Source organism: Bubalus kerabau, chromosome 2 (genome assembly GCF_029407905.1).
Source record: "Bubalus kerabau isolate K-KA32 ecotype Philippines breed swamp buffalo chromosome 2, PCC_UOA_SB_1v2, whole genome shotgun sequence".
NCBI classification, from domain to species: domain Eukaryota; kingdom Metazoa; phylum Chordata; class Mammalia; order Artiodactyla; family Bovidae; genus Bubalus; species Bubalus kerabau.
The window spans coordinates 195080383-195098336 of record NC_073625.1 but is presented as its reverse complement, the minus strand read 5'-3'; positions in this window follow the sequence as shown (position 1 = coordinate 195098336).

The following is a 17954-nucleotide window of genomic DNA, read 5'->3' as shown; positions in this document are numbered from 1 at the left end:
AAAGGGAGAAGGAAAGGTCAAATTTTAATCCTCCAGGACTGGAGAAAAGGCACCATTATCACTACCATCATCGTCATCACCATCATTATTTTACTTTTTTTCTTCTCTCTTCTCACACTTCTCCCAGCTCACAGGCATCCCACCTCTCCCATCAACAATATCGCTTTGCACCATCACCACCAGTGGCCGAGACTAAGACTGACTGCCGCAGAGAACCATCACTTCCACCCACTTCCTGCAAAACCACCCCAACAGCAGCAAAGGAAATTAAACCAAAGCCTTGGTGAGGCCGCCCCAGCCATCACCCCCCTGGAATAACATCCAAGCTGCTGCCAGCAGACCTGGAGCGCAGCGTGTTACTCAGCCTTTGGAGGGTGGATCATGCAGGTGTCTTGAGGTGGTTGGGACCCCAGCGGGGCCGGTTAAGGTGACAGGTGTGACCTGCAAGGTGGAACAACGTCTCAGTGACACAGTGCTGAAATAAGGAGTGATTTCTCAGCCTCCTTCGGGCTTTCCTGAGCTTAGGTCAGGCCTTTAAGATGATTTGTGTGAAACCTTTGAAGTTTGGTAATTTCACAGCTTGCTCTGGGCCTGCTTGAGTTTGCTGAAAGATAAGAGTTATTGGAGACGTGAAAGACCAATTTGAAGGGAAGAGGGAAAAAAAAAAAACAAAACAGACTCGGGGCTGCTGCCTGTTGGAAAGCTAAGAAAACCTGTGTTCTCTGCCATCCATTTCCTCCCTCCTCGGTGGGGTGGGAGGGAGCCCTGGTGGCCAGGAGTGGGGGTGGGGGGGCATTTGCTCTTCAGGCTCTAGGTCAGATGGTTTAAACCAGGAAGGGAGAGCGAGGCATGCTCAGGGAGGTGCCCTGCAACCTCTTGTGCCCCCAATTCACCACGTGCTCAAAATCGGAAGTAATTTGCTCTCGGAAGGAAGATTTCTAACTCTGCCTAGATTGAGTGAAATCCTTCTGAAAGCTTGATTTCTATAAAGTTGTATATTTTAGCTTCACAGGACTACAGTAACAAAGCTCCACAAATTAGGTGATTTAAAACAACTGAACTGTGTTGTCCCACAGTTCTGGAGGCTGAAAGTCCAAAATTAAGTGGTCAGCAGGGGCATGCTCTCTCTGAAGTCTCTAGGACATGGGTCCCCAACCTCCGGGATCTAATGCCTGATGATCTGAGGTGGAGTTGATGTAATTATAATAGAAATAAAGTGCACAATAAATGTAACACACTCAATCATCCTGAAACTATCCCCCTACCCCAGTCCATGGAAAAAGTATCTTCCATGAAACTGGTGAGAAGTGAAAGTGTTAGTTGCTCAGTCGTGTCTGACTCTTTGTGACTCCATGGACTGTAGCCTGCCAGGCTCCTCTGTCCATGGACTTTTCCAGGCAAGAATACTGGAGTGGATAGCCATTCTCTTTTCCAGGGGATCTTCCTGACCCAGGGATCAAACCCGTGTCTCTTGCATTGCAAGTCGATTCTTTATCATCTGAGCTACCTGGGAAGCCCCATAAAACCAGTCGCTGGTGCCAAAAGGTTGGGGGCCACTGCTCTAGGGGAGAGTCCTTCCCTGCCTCTTCTCGATTCTGGTCTTGGCCAATGATTTGTAGTGTCCTTTGGCTTATGACAGCGTCACTCCAGTCTCTTCCCATCTTCACATGGTTTCTCTCTGGTTGTCCTCTCTATGAGTGTATCTGAGGATGACAGTCATCTTGGGTTGGGGCCTACCTGTAAGACCTCATTTAACCCTGGTCACCTCTTTAAAGACCCGATCTCCAAATACAGTCATGTTCTGAGGTGCTGGGAGTTAGGACATCAACTTAGCAATCTTTGGAGGGACACTGTTCAGCCATAACCATCATCCTTCCAGGCCAGGGTGGTGAGAACTCAGACTCACTTCCCCCATTCAGGTGTTCTGGGGCCATGAACCTTCCATAGTTCTCTTCCATGCTAGACTCTCTCCCACGGGCATTAGAGGGGAGTAATTTGTCGTTATCTCTGGTTGAAACGATTGCCTTCAATGGACACAGGCTTCTGGGAATATTTGTTGATAGATTTCAACTCTCCTCAGTGCTGTTCGCTCCTTCCCACCCTCATACCCAAGGTAGCAGCTGATGCACAGAGAAACTCATGGTCCCCGTGGGTAGACAACAGGTCTCCTGGTCTTGTCCTGACCCTGCACGGGCCCCTTCTGCCAGGCAGCTGTGCTGGTCGCCCTTTTGGACTTCCCGCTGATGTCGCTGCTAAAGACGAGGGACTGAAGGCCTGTGCTTGGGGCCTCTTGAGTGTGACCAGGTCACCGTGGAGATCCCCTAGGTCTGGTGAGATTTCTGCTTCATCCCTGGCCAAACTGGGGCCCTCACAGCCACTGGCTCCCAGCAGCCCTTGGTTACCTGCTGTACTGTTGTGGGGCATCTGAGAGAATCCCTGGGTCCCCTCCATGCTGCAGAGGAGTTGAAGGAGCCCAGGAATCCTGGTCCAGCACGTTTACTGCTTCTTCCTGCCACTGCACTGGGCTCCCCAGCACCCACATGCCTCTGTATTAGGATGTGGGCACGTCCACCAATGTTCCAAACAAGGAGCAGGAGAAAAGCCCATCTTCCTTGGGCTCCCATCCAGAACCTTCATTTTGCAGGGAGTTGGAGCAACCCGTGTGACCTCTGGCTTCCCCTTCCTCGGCTTCCTTCCTTGTCCTCATCCACCCCCGTCCCTCATGGCAGAAACTCATCTGTGATGTCCTGAGTGATCTGGATTATAAGAACCTTAAGGATCAAATCTCTGAGTGAATTATATGGGACTAAGAGCTAAAGGTCATAGCACTGCTCATAGCAAACACCCTCTTCCAACAACACAAGAGAAGACTCTACACATGGACATCACCAGATGAGTTTGATGAGTTCATCAATACCGAAATCAGATTGATTATATTCTTTGCAGCCAAAGATGGAGAAGCTCTATACAGTCAGCAGAAACAAGACCGGGAGCTGACTGTGGCTCAGATCATGAACTCCTTATTGCCAAATTCAGACTTCAATTGAAGAAAGTAGGGAAAACCACTAGACCATTCAGGTATGACCTAAATCAAATCCTTTATGATTATACAGTGGAAGTGATAAATAGGTTTAAGGGACTACGTCTGATAGACAGAGTGCCTGATGAACTATGGATGGAGGTTCGTGGCATTGTACAGGAAACAGGGATCAAGACCATCCCCATGGAAAAGAAATGCAAAAAAGCAAAATGGCTGTCTGGGGAGGCCTTACAAATAGCTGTGAAAAGAGGAGAAGCGAAAAGCAAAGGAGAAAAGGAAAGATATAAGCATCTGAATACAGAGTTCCAAAGAATAGCAATGAGAGATAAGAAAGCCTTCCTCAGCCATCAATGCAAAGAAATAGAGGAAAACAACAGAATGGGAAAGACTAAAGACCTCTTCAAGAAAATGAGAGATACCAAGGGAACATTTCATGCAAAGATGGGCTCGATAAAGGACAGAAATGGTATGGACCTAACAGAAGCAGAAGATATTAAGAAGAGGTGGCAAGCATACACAGAAGAACTGTACAAAAAAGATCTTCACAACCCAGATAATCACGATGGTGTGATCACTGACCTAGAGCCACACATCCTGGAATGTGAAGTCAAGTGGGCCTTAGAAAGTATCACTACGAACAAAGCTAGTGGAGGTGATGGAATTCCAGTTGAGCTATTTCAAATCCTGAAAGATGATGCTATGAACATGCTGCACTCAATATGCTAGCAAATTTGGAAAACTCAGCAGTGGCCACAGGACTGGAAAAGGTCAGTTTTCATTCCAATCCCAAAGAAAGGCAATGCCAAAGAATGCTCAATCTACCGCACAATTGCACTCATCTCACATGCTAGTAAAGTAATGCTCAAAATTCTCCAAGCCAGGCTTCAGCAATATGTGAACCGTGAACGTCCAGATGTTCAAGCTGGTTTTAGAAAAGGCAGAGGAACCAGAGATCAAATTGCCAACATCTGCTGGATCATGGAAAAAGCAAGAGAGTTCCAGAAAAACATCCATTTCTGCTTTATTGACGATGCCAAAGCCTTTGACTGTGTGGATCACAGTAAACTGTGGAAAATTCTGAAAAAGATGGGGATACCAGACCACCTGACCTGCCTCTTGAGAAACCTATATGCAGGTCAGGAAGCAACAGTTAGAACTGGACATGGAACAACAGACTGGATCTAACAGTACTTCCTAACAGTCCAAATAGGAAAAGGAGTACGTCAAGGTTGTATATTGTCACCCTGCTTATTTAACTTCTATGCAGAGTACATCATGAGAAACGCTGGACTGGAAGAAGCACAAGCTGGAATCAAGATTGCTGGGAGAAATATCAATAACCTCAGATATGTAGATGACACCACCCTTATGGCAGAAAGTGAAGAACTAAAAAGCCTCTTGATGAAAGTGAAAGAGGAGAGTGAAAAAGTTGGCTTAAAGCTCAACATTCAGAAAATGAAGATCATGGCATTGGGTCCATCACTTCATGGGAAATAGATGGGGAAACAGTGGAAACAGTGTCAGACTTTATTTTTCTGGGCTCCAAAATCACTGCAGATGGTGACTGCAGCCATGAAATTAAAAGACGCTTACTCCTTGGAAGGAAAGTTATGACCAACCTAGATAGCATATTGAAAAGCAGAGACATTACTTTGCCAACAAAGGTCCATTTAGTCAATGCTATGGTTTTTCCAGTGGTCATGTATAGATGTGAGAGTTGGACTATCAAGAAAGCTGAGCGCCAAAGAATTGATGCTTTTGAACTGTGGTGTTGGAGAGGACTCTTGAGAGTCCCTTGGACTGCAAGGAAATCCAACCAGTCCATTCTGAAGGAGATCAGTCCTGGGTGTTCATTGGAAGGACTGATGTTAAAGCTGAAACTCCAATACTTTGGCCACCTGATGCAGTTGACTCATTGGAAAAGACTCTGATGCTGGGAGGGATTGGGGGCAGGAGGAGAAGGGGACGACAGAGGATGAGATGGCTGGATGGCATCACTGACTCGATGGACATGAGTTTGAGTGAACTCCGGGAGTTGGTGATGGACAGGGAGGCCTGGCGTGCTATGATTCATGGGGTCACAAAGAGTCGGACACGACTGAGCGACTGAACTGAACTGAACTGAAGAGCCAAAGCCGGCTTCCCAGGTGGCACTAGTGGTAAAGAGTCCACCTGCCAGTTCAGGAGATGCAGGAGACCTGGGTTTGATCCCTGGGTTGGGCAGATCCACTGGAAAAGGAAATGACAACCCACTCCAGTATTCTTGCCTGGGGAAATCCTATGGACAGAGGAGCCTAGTGGGCTACAGTCCATGGGGCCTCAAAGAGTTGGACATGACTGAGCACACAAGAGCACACACACAGGACCTAAAGGAATTTTGAAAATTATCTCTTGCCAATACTTGGCCTTCAAGAACACTGTCTTGCTGGAGACATAACCTATATTAGCTGTCAGAAGCCAAAACCTGGTCCTTCCTGCTACTTCTCCATGTCATGCCTCCTCAGGAAGCCAGAGGGGCAACTGTCTCTACTCACCATTTCCCAACTCAGCTGGGACATTTAGAGGACCCCACCTGTCCATGGAGGTGACCCTGAAGGTCACTCAGGCTGTCTTCTCAATCCTTGAGCCCAGAAGAGTCTTTCTCTCTCTTTCAGTGAAAGGAAAACAAATCAAAATGGAAAAAAGAAAAACTATATCAATATATTATTTCAAAGTCCATTCTGCCCTACTCATGGACTTATGCTCCTAACTTAGGGGCCAAGAATTTGGTCACGTTGTTGTGGCTGTTATTTAGTCGGTAAGTCATGTTCAACTCTTTTGTGACCCCATTGATTGTAGCCTGCCATGTTTCTCTGTCCAGGGGGATTCTCCAGGCAAGAATACGGGAGCGGGTTGCCATTTCCTTCTCCAGAGGATCTTCCCGACCCAGAGATCAAGCCTGTGTCTCTTGCTTGGCAGGCAGATTCTTTGCCACTGAGTCACCCGGGAAGCCCTTTGACCATGTTCTTGGTCCTAATATGCCCCATCTGTCCCAGCCTATGCAGCTCCCAGCCATAAAGGGGCTGCCCGAGTTTCCATAATAATTCATCACAAACTAGGAAGCTTAAAACAACAGAATGTTATCCTCTCCCAGTTCTAGAAGCCAGAAGCCCCAAATCAAGGTGTCAGCAGGGTGGTCCTCCCTGAAGGCTCTGAGGGCTGTAGAGGAGAATCCATCCAGCCTCTTTCAGCCTCTGCTGGCTCCTGGCATCCCTTGGCTTCCCTTGGCTTTTAGGTGCATCATCCCAACCGCTCTGTCTTCATATGGTTTTCTCTTCTGTGTGTCTCTTCTCTTCCTGTGAGGACAACAGCCATTCAATTTAGGGTTCGCTCCCATCTAGTATCAGTTCAGTTCAGTTGCTCAGTCGTGTCTGACTCTTTGCAACCCCATGAACCGCAGCACGTCAGGCCTCCCTGCCCATCACCAACTCCCGGAGTTTACTCAAACTCATGTCCATTGAGTCGGTGATGCCATCCAACCATCTCATCCTCTGTCGTCCCCTTCTCCTCCCACCCTCAATCTTTCCCAGCATCAGGGTCTTTTCAAGTGAGTCAGCTCTTCTCATCAGGTGGCCAAAGTATTGGAATTTCAGCTTCAACATCAGTCCTTCCAATGAACACCCAGGACTGATCTCCTTTAGGACCAATCTAGTCTTTACCAATCTAGTCTTAGCAATCTAGTATGACCTTCACTAATTAAATCTACAAAGACGGTTTCCCAATAAGGTCATGTCTGAGGTTCTTAGGGCTTCCCTGATGGCTCAGTTGGTAAAAAATTTTGCAGGAGACCACGTGCAATGCAGGAGACCAGGGTTCCATCCCTGGGTTGGGAAGATCCCCTGGAGAAGGAAATGACAACCCACTCCAGTATTGTTGCCTGGGAAACCCCAGAGACAGAGGAGCCTTGCAGGCTACAGCCCATGGGGTCACAAAAGAGTTGGACACGACTGAGTGGCTACACCACCATTACCTGAGGTTCCCAGTAGATGTGAGTTTGGGGCTCCTAGGTTAATGTTTCCTAATATTGTTCTTTTTAAAAATAATTATTTATTTATTTAGCTGTGTCAGGTCTTTAGCTGAGGCAGGCAGGATCTTTCACTGTGGTGTGCAGGCTTCTCTCTAGTTGTGGTGCGTGGGCTCAGCAGTTGTGGGCTTGCTTCTCAAGTTGCAGTGCTCAGACTTAGTTGCCCCCAAACATATGGGATCTTAGCTCCCCAACCAGGAATCGAACCTGTGTCCCTTGCATTGCAAGGCAGATTCTCAACCACTGGACCACCAGAGAAGTCCCCCTAATATCGTTCTGACTCCTGTGATAAAACCCCAAGCCCAGAACGAGAGCCTGGGAAGAGAGTGGTGCCTTCTCCTCACTTGTCCTCCCAAACATGCCATATTTACTTGAACCCAATATATGTTTTCATAACAGCCTGACACGTCCCTTCAGAAGTCAGAGCTCCTGTAAATACTGGCCTTTCGCACTTGCTCTGGGTTCACCTTCCCCTCCTTCCGAAACAGCCCTCCTCCTCCCCCTGGTCTTTTATAACCATTTGCTTATTTGTTTATACCCCTTCTCTTTCCAAAAAGGATTTCAGGCAGATGGTTTTTATTACTGGGCTAAATGAACACAGCAAGATCTTGTAGCAAACACAGTCTCCTCTGCAAAAATAAATTTCCATGAAACCAACATGAAAAATCCCCCAAGCACTTGGAAAAAAAAAAAAACAAAAAACTCGTGTTAAGTTGACCTTGGGCTCCCTTTCTTTATTTTCCTGGTCTCGCTGTAACAGTACCTTCTCCGCTGCTCTGCCTTCACAAGCTTCGAGTGCACGGTCCTGGGTTCTGGTGATCCTCTTTACGCGAGAGGCCGCCGGCTGCGAAGGGAGATTCTGGATCATGGAACACTGTGGAGAGCAGTGGAAGTGACTTGTTTCAGAGCGTGAGCCTTAGAGAGGAGACCGTGAGGGGGGACCCTGGTTCACAGACTGGAATGTGCCCTGCGGTCCCCACATGGCCCTGTCAATTTGCTGGAGTCAAGGCTCGGGGAAGCCACTGCCCAGTGTTTGGGACTGAACGTGGTGAAGGGCATTCGGCATTTAGCCTCCTCATTTCACCTGATGGAAGGAAGCTCTTTCTCTGGTTCAAAGTTGTTCTCCTTTTTACCTTATTTTTGATATTTTAAGTATTTATTTTTGGCTGTGCTGGGTGTTCGTTGCTACACAGGCTTTTCCCTAGTTGTGGTGAGCGGGGGCTACTCTTCCTTGCAGTGAGCAGGCTTCTCGCTGCAGTGGCCTCTCATGGGCTCCAGGGCGTGCAGACATGCAGGCTTCAATAGTTGTGGTTCAAGGGCTCAGTAGTTGTGGCTCTCAGGTTCAAGAGCACAGGCTCAGTAGTTGTGGTGCATGGGCTTAGTTGCTTGGAGGCATGTGGGATCTTTCCAGACCAGGGATTGAACCTGTGTCTCCCACAATGGCAGGCGGATTTGTTTTTTAACCCCTGAACCACCAGGGAGGTCCTCCTTTTTACCTTATTTACAGAGGATTAGAAATATTCAGCTTTGCTGCTGCCAAAATTGACTTTAAGAAAAAGTGTGGGTCTATGTGTTTGTGCGAATGTGTGTGCTGCTGTGCTCAGTTATGCCTGACTCTTTGCAACCCCATGGACTATAGCCCACAAGGCTCCTCTGTCCATGGGGATTCTCCAGGCAAGAATACTGCAGTGGGTTGCCATGCCCTTCTCCAGGGGATCTTCCCAACCCAGGGATTGAACCCAGGGCTCCCACATTGCAGGCAGATTCTTTACCATCTGAGCCACCAAGGAAGCCCTTGAAGCCCACTGTGTGTCCATGGGTCCATTGTGTGTGCACAGGTGCGCATGTGTATAAACAAGAGAGGATGGGGCAGGAAGCAGAGGTGGAGGGCAGTGTGAACAAGCATCTTCCCAGATGATCAGAGTCAATATTCAGGTTCCTCTCCCTTTTGAAAAGGCCCTGGTAGTATCTAAACACATCTCAGGAGCCTCTGACTCTCATCCATGTGCTGCCTGGGTAAATTCATGGCAACCGAGGTATTTTTGAAGGTGTTTCAAGCAAGACCCTGTCCAAGTCATCCTGGCCCATTAGCTGTAATGGATGTAAGCTAGCCTCCAGGGTGGAGGAAAGACCTTTCACAAAACTGTGCTGAGACCCACGCTTGTTCACTCAGTGAATCTTGGCCATGGGCTTGGGGCTTGCTTCCAGAGCGCCACCTAGAACCCAGCTGCTCATAACCACCAGCTTTTCTAATAGCCAGAAGGAGGGTTGGTGACACCGGGCTGGCAGCTTGTGCAGGAGAGAACTCCGTGCTTAGATCAGGAGCTCGGCTCTTTCTCTGATTGTCTGTGAGGGCGGGACCAGATGCCTGGCGATGATAGCAGCTGCCTCTTAGAGGTGTCTGCGTGATTCAGTAACAGTCTGTGCGAGAGCACTTAGTAAATTACAAGGCACGAAGCACCCCAAGGTGAGACACCTGGCGTCACGGGATTTTCTGAGTCAAGGGGTAGCAATTAGGAGGAGTCCAGGGAGGCCGGGTCGGCAGGTGGATGACCTGGCAGCCTTCTCCAGCCCCACCTGATGCTACCCGCCTGCAGAGACCTATGGTCGGCTTCACGGCTGCACACCACCTCCTCCTGTGATGCCAAGCCTGCCCACTCAGGCAGAGTGGTATAACCACGATGAGCCCATGAGAAAGGAAGCATTTGCTGCAGAAAATGCTCATGACCTTAAATCCCCTGAGACCAAGTGGTTCATCCTGCCAGGTGGCCAGGATCTGGATTTGGCATTAGTTGTCAGATGTAGCTAGAAGAGGGATGCTTCTGAATCCAACTTGACTCGCACTACTTTGGTGGTGGTTTAGTTGCTAAGTCGTGTCCAACTCTGGCAACCTTATGGACTGTAGCCCAGCAGGCTCCTCTGTCCATGGAATTATCCAGGCAAGATTACTAGAGTGCATTGCCATTTCCTTCTCCAGGGGATCTTCCCAACCCAGGGATCAAACCCAGGTCTCCTGCATTGCAGGTAGATTCTTTACTGTGCTACTCAGACCTTATAAGTTAGCTGAATCATATAACAGTGACCTGTTGTGACTGGATTATTTCACTTAGCATAATGTCTTCAAGGTTCATCCACGTGGTAGCATATATCAGAATTTCATTCCTTTTTAAGGCTAAGAAATATTCCATCATTTGGCTAGTCCACTCTTTGCTTATCCGTTTACCCGCCTATGAGCATCTGGGTTATTGTGAATAGCCACCTCTTGGCTATTGTGAATAGCGAGCATTGCTGTTGTTGTTCAGTTGCTAGGTTGTGTGCAACTCTTTGCACTCATAGACTGCAGCATGACAGGATTCATTGTCCTTCACTATCTCCCAGAGCTTGCTCAAACTCATATCCATTGAGTCCATGATGCTATCTAACCATCTCATCATCTGTCGTCTCCTTTTCCTCCTGCCCTCAATCTTTCCAAGCATCAGTCTATTCCAGTGAGTCAGCTCTTCTCATCAGGTGGCCAAAGTATTGGAGCTTCAGCATCAGTCCTTCCAATGAATATTCAGGGTTGATTTCCTTTAGGATTGACTGGTTTGATCTCCTTGCTGTCTAAGGGACTCTTAAGAGTCTTCTCCAGCACAATTCAAAAGCATCAATTCTTTGGCACTCAGCCTTCTTTATTGTCCAGCTCTCACTTCTGTATAGGACTACCAGGAAAACCCTAGGTTTGATTATACAGACTTTTGTGCAGATTTCTGCTGAGAACCCACGTTCCATTCTTTTGACCTCTTTATAGTTTAAGACATAATTTTTTGGTTGTCACTTATCAGATGATCCCTGGCTTCTCAGCTGGAAAGTTACTGGTATCTATCTCATCCAAAAGGTTAAATCTTCCTGTGTCCAGAGTACACGAGAGCAATTAGCAAACACTGGATTGTGTTGAAATGTCTGTTGCTGACACCATGGTCCACTCAGGTATGCAGCTGGGCTGGTCCCGGCTTTCTCACCCCACCTAAGCCAAAGGCAGGTGGGAAAGGAGTCTCTTCCCCCAAGATGGGCCTGCCGTGGATAACGACATCATCAGTGCTGGGATCCCAAAGGTCCCAGCCCCCAAACCAGCACTTAGCCTGCGGGTGCCCACCACAGCCCTCTCCACAAAGGGGTGACAGAACCTCTCCTTCAGTGATCCCTGTGCTGGACAAGGTGCCATCCATCATCCCATTCAACCGCATCCTCACCAACCGTGAGGTCAGGTTCTTTCAACCAAAGATGGGGACTCCCTTTCCAAGACTGACTTGTGCTTTCCAGTTACCTGTAAGCAGAGAAGAATCCCCCTGTCCTTCACCATGTGACCCCTCAGAAGGCCTCACGAGAGGGAGCTGCCTTGAGCTTTGCTTTCTGGACCTCACGGGACACAGCGTCTGCAACCCCAGATAGAGAGTCAGGAACAGTCCAAGGCCCAGCCAGGCAGTTCCTCTGCAAACAGGTTGATGGTTTGAAAGAAAGTGACAGCTCTGTGCTCACAGTACAGCCCGTGGTCTATGAGATGCAAAGCTGGCCAGGAACTGAGCTCCGCCCACAGGCCACCTGAACCCAGCAGAGATGGGGGCAGAGCTGAGTCAAAAACAAATCCACCTGTCAGTGCAGATGGCTCGGTGATGCTGAGCTGAGCCGGGGTTCGAGGAGAGCTTGCCGCTTCCAGCTAACTTTGGACATGTCACACACACCCTTGTCCCTTGGTATCTGCAGGTAGCTGCGCCAGCCTCCTCCCCTGAGCCAAAATGGAGGATGCTCAAGTCCTTTGTATTAAAACGGCATAGTATTTGCATATATAACCTATGCACATCCTCCCATACACGTTAAAGCATCTCAAGTTCCTTATAATACCAAGTATAATATAAATAGCTGACAGTTGAGTCAGCTCAGTTCAGTTGCTCAGTCGTGTCTGACTCTTTTCAACCCCACAGACTGCAGCATGCCAGGCTTCCCTGTCCATCACCAACTCCTGGAGTTTGCTCAAACTCATGTCCATTGAGTCGGTGAGGCCATCCAACCATCTCATCCTCTGTCATCCCCTTCTCCTCCTGCCTTCAATCTTTCCCAGCATCAGGGTCTTTTTCAATGAGTCAGTTCTTCGCTTCAGGTGGCCAAAGTATTGGAGTTTCAGCTTCAGCACCAGTCCTTCCAATGAATATTCAGGACTGATTTCCTTTAGGATGGACTAGTGAGATCTTGCAGTCCAAGGGACTCTCAAGAGTCTTCTCCAACACCACAGTTCAAAAGCATCAATTCTTTGGCACTCTGCTCTCTTTATAGTCCAACTCTCACATCCATACATGACTACTGGAAAAACCATAGCTTTGACTGGATGGATCTTTGTTGGCAAACTAATGTCTCTGCTTTTTAATATACTGTCTAGGTTGGTCATAACTTTTCTTCCAAGGAGTAAGCGTCTTTTAATTTCATGGCTGCAGTCACCATCTGCAGTGATTTTGGAGCCCAAGAAATTAGAGTCTGTCACTGTTTCCATTGTTTCCCCATCTATTTGCCATGAAGTGATGGCACCGGATGCCATGATCTTCGTGTTTTGAATGTTGAGTTTTAAGCCAACTTTTCCACTCTCTTCTTTCACTTTCATCAAGAGGCTCTTTACTTCTTCTTCACTTTCTGCCATAAGGGTGGTGTCATCTGCATATCTGAGGTTATTGATTCCAGCAATCTTGATTCCAGCTTGTGCTTCATCCAGACTGGCATTTCACATGATGTACTCTGCACATGAGTTACATAAGCAGGGTGACAATATACAACCCTGACCTACTCCTTTCCCAATTTGGAAATTGTTCCAGTCTATTGTTCCATGTCCAGTTCCAACTTTTGCTTCTTGACCTGCATACAGATTTCTTAGGAAGCAGGTCAGGTGGTCTGCTATTCCCATCTCTTGAAGAATTTTCCACAGTTTTTTGTGATCCACACAGTCAAAGGCTTTGGCATAGTCAATAAAGCAGAAGTAGATATGTTTTTCTGGAACTCTCTTGCTTTTTTGATGATCCAACAGATGTTGGCAATTTGATCTCTGGTTCCTCTGCCTTTTCTAAAACCAGCTTGAACACCTGGAAGTTCACAGTTCACATACTGTTGAAACCTGGCTTGGAGAATTGTGAGCATTACTTTGCTAGCTGTGAGATGAGTGCAATTGTGCAGTAGTTTGAACATTCTTTGGCATTGCCTTTCTTTGGGATTGGAATGAAAACTGACCTTTTCCAGTCCTGTGGCCACTGCTGAGTTTTCCAGATTTGCTGGCATATTGAGTGCAGCACTTTATCAGTATCATCTTTTAGGATTTGAAATAGCTGAACTGGAATTCCATCACCTCCATTAGCTTTGGTTGTAATGATGCTTCCTAAGGACCACTTGACTTTGCATTACAGGATATCTGGCTCTAGGTGAGTGATCACACCATTGTGGTTATCTGGGTCATGAAGATCTTTTTTGTATAGTTCTTCTGTGTATTCTTGCCACCTCTTCTTAATATCTTGTGCTTCTGTTAGGTCCATACCATTTCTGTTCTTTATTGTGCCCATCTTTACATGAAATGTTCCCTTGGTATCTCTAATTTTCTTGAAGAGATCTCTAGTCTTTCCCATTCTACTGTTTTCCTCTATTGTTTTGCATTGATCACTGAGGAAGGCTTTCTTATCTCTCCTTGCTATTCTTTGGAACTCTGCATTCAGATGGTATATCTTTCCTTCTCTCCTTTGCCTTTAGTGTTTCTTCTTTTCTCAGCTATTTGTAAGGCCTCCCCAGACAGCCATTTTGCCTTTTTGCATTTCTTTTTCTTGGGGATGGTCTTGATCCCTGCCTCTGGTACAATGTCAAGAACTTCCATCTGTAGTTCTTCAGGTACTCTGTCTATCAGATCTAATCTCTTGAAGCACTTCTACTGTATAATCATAAGGGATTTGATTTAGGCCACACTTGAATGATCTAGTGGTTTTCCCTACTTTCTTCAATTTAAGTCTGAATTTTGCAATAAGGAGTTCATGACCTGAGCCACAGTCAGCTTCCAGTCTTGTTTTTTCTCATTGTATAGAGTTTCTCCATCTTTGGTGGCAAAGAATACCCCACATCCAAGGCAAAGGAGAAACCCCAGCAAGATGGTTGGAGGGGCAAAATCACATTTAGAATCAAACCCCATACCTGCCAGAGATGCTTGGAGGGCTCAAACAAAATCTTGTATGCACCAGGAGACCCCACAGAGACTGAGCCAGACCTGCCTTTGAGGGTTTGAGTGTCTCCTGTGAAGGTACAGGTCAGCAGTGGCCTGCCACATGGGCAGGGGCTCTGGGTGCAGCAGACCTGGGTATGGCATAAGCCCTCTTGGTGGAGGTTGCCATTAACCCCACCATAGAGCCACCGGAACTTACACAGGACTGGGGAAACAGACTCTTGGAGGGCACAAACAAAATCTTGTGTGCACCAGGACCCCGGAGAAAGGAGCAGTGACCCCACGAGAGACTGACCCAGACTTGCCTGTGAGTGTTCAGGAGTCTCTGGTGGAGCTGTATGTCAGCAGTGGCCTGCTGCAGGGTAGGGGCACTGGGTGCAATAGTGCATGCATGGGACCTTTTGAAGGAGGTCGCCTTTATCTTAATTAACTCCACCATAGTTTGGTCTCAGATCAAACAACAGGGAGGGAACACAGCCCTGTCCATCAACAGAAAATTGGATGAAAGATTTACTGAGCATGGCCCCGCCCATGAGAACAAGACCCAGTTTCCCCCACAGTCAGTCTTTCCCACCAGGAAGCTTCAATAAGCCTTTTATCCTTATCCATCAGAGGGCAGACAGAATGAAAGCCACAATCACAGGAAACTAATCAAACTGATCACATGGACCACAGCCTCGTCTAACTCAATGAAAGTATGAGCCATGCCATTTAGGGCCACCCAAGACGGACGGGTCATGGTGAAGAGTTCTGACAAAATGTGGTCCACTGGAGAAGGGAATGGCAAACCACTTCAGTATTCTTACCTTGAGAATCCTATGAACAGTATGAAAAGGCAAAACGATATGACACTGAAAGATGAATTCCCCAGGTCGGTAAGTGCCGAATATGCTACTAGAGAAGAGTGGAGAAATAACTCCAGAAAGAATGAAGAGACAGAGCCAAAGCAAAAACAACACCCAGTTGTGGATGTAACTGGTGATGGAAGTAAAGTCCGATGCTGTAAAGAGCAATATTGCAGAGGAACCTGGAATGTTAGGTCCATGAATCAAGGTCAATTAGAAGTGGTCAAATAGGAGATGGCAAGAGTGAACGTTGACATTTTAGGAATTAGTGAACTAAAATGGCTGGAATGGGTGAACTTAACTCAGATAACCATTATATCTACTACTGTGGGCAAGACTCCCTTAGAAGAAATGGAGTAGGCATTACAATCAACAAAAGAGTCTGAAATGCAGTACTTGGATGCAATCTCAAAAACGAATGATCTCTGTTCGTTTCCAAGGCAAACCATTCAATATCACAGTAATCCAAGTCTATGCCCCAACCAGTAATGTTGAAGAAGCTGAAGTTGAACAGTTCTATGAAGACCTACAAGACCTTCAGAACTAACACCAAAAAAAAAAAAAAAAAAAAAAAAAGATGTCCTTTTCATTATAGGGGACTGGAATGCAAAGTAGGAAGTCAAGAGATACCTGGAGTAACAGGCAAATTTGGCCTTAGAGTACGAAATGAAACAGGGCAAAGGTTAACAGAGTTTTGCCAAGAGAACGCACTGGTCATAGCAAACACCCTCTTCCAACAACACAAATATCTGACAGCACATGGCAAATTCAAGTTTTGCATTTTGGAACTTTCTAGAAAATTTTTTTCACATATTTTTGACTCATGGTTGATTAAATCTGTGAATGCCAAACCCACAGATACCAAGTGCTGACTATATCATGATATGAGCCCAGATGATGAGGTCAATCTGCCTGTATTCAAATCCTGCCTACACCTATTAATGTGACCTTGAACAGGTTATTTAACTTCTCAGAGCCTCCATTTTCCCATCCATTAAATTGGTGGAAGGGCTGATACTATACCCAAGCATCAGGCTGTTTTTAGGATAAAATTATTAAATATATGTGATGTGCTTAAAACAATAACTAACCCACAATGAGTTCAGTATCATTGTTATTATTAATACCAGGAATTCACTGAAAGTCAGAGCTCTGCATAGTTAACATGAAACCACTCAGAAAGGATTCCATGGAAGTCTTGTGTGTCTGGCAGGATTTACTGCCAATAAATTGATCAAGGTCAAGTTTTACAGGGGCTTCTATCCCAGCAAGATAGCTGAGTCCACTCCAAGGGGACCCAAAGTATTATAGTAACTGAAAATCATAACATTCTTTTTACTTATCCATTTATTCTACAAACTTCTACCAACTTCTTAATGTATGTTAGCCCCTAGCCTGGCTCTATGAGGAATCATAAAATAAATCAAGCTTCAACGACCAGTCTAGATAGAATAAAGATTATCTATTCATCCACCAATGGGCTTCCCTGATGGCTCAGTGATAAAGAATCTGCCTGCCAGTGCAGGAGACAGGGGTTCAGTCCCTGGGTCAGGAAGATCTCCTGGAGAAGGAAATGGCAACCTTCTCCAATATTCTTGTCTGGGAAATCCTGTGAACAGAGGAGTCTGGCGGGATACAGTTCACGGGATCGCAAAGAGTCAGACATGACTTAGTAGCTAACCAACAACAGTATTCATCACTCAACTACACATTCATCATCTGTCTGCCACCCATTCATCCATCATCCATCCATTTATTCCAAAATATCTACTGGTTTCAATCATATCCGCAAAGACAAGTTGCGCTAACTCAATGGAATGACTGCCTATACATGCGTGCTCAGTCGGGTCTGACTCTTTGAGACCCCATGGATGGTAGCCCACCAGGCTCCTCTGTCCATGGGATTCTCTGGGCAAGAATACTGTAGTGGGTTGCCATGTCCTCCTCCAGGGGATCTCCCTGAGCCAGGGGTTGAACCCGCATCAGTCTCTGGGATCTCCTGAATTAGGAAGCAGATTCTTTATCACTGTGCCACCTGGGAAGCCCTAATGGAGTGATTGGAGGTGTTAAAAAAAAAATGCTCACCACCATCCTTTCCCAAATCCTCCTGTACACCCTGATTGGTGTTTGAAATTTCACTACTAAATCTTTATCCATTAGACTTAAAAATACCTCCTGGGAGGAACAATATGTTAAACCGTTATTAGTCATTTACACCTTAGAGTTTAAAAAAGATCTAAGGGCAGATCTGGATGGCAGTGGGGAGGAGCGATGATGAGAATCCTGGGTGGGAGAGGAGGGCTGGAGCCCCACACCTAGTTCAGTTCAATTCAGTTGCTAGTCATGTCCAACTCTTTGTGACCCCGTGGACTGCAGCACGCCAGGCCTCCCTGTCCATCACCAACTCCCAGAGTTTACTCAAACTCATGTCCATCGAGTCAATGATGCCATCCAACCATCTCATCCCCTGTCATCCCCCTCTCCTCCCGCCTTCAATCTTTCCCAGCATCAGGGTCTTTTCAAATGAGTCACCTCTTTGCATCAGGTGGCCAAAGTATTGGAGTTTCAGCTACAACATCAGTCCTTCCAATGAATATTCAGGACTAATTTCCTTTAGGACTGACTGGTGAGATCTCCTTGAAGTCCAAGGGATTCTCAAGAGTCTTCTCCAACACCACATTTCAAAAACATCAATTCTTTGGTGCTCAGCTTTCTTTATAGTCCAACTCTCACATCCATACATGACTACCTGAAAAAGCATAGCCTTAACTAGACAGACCTTTGTTG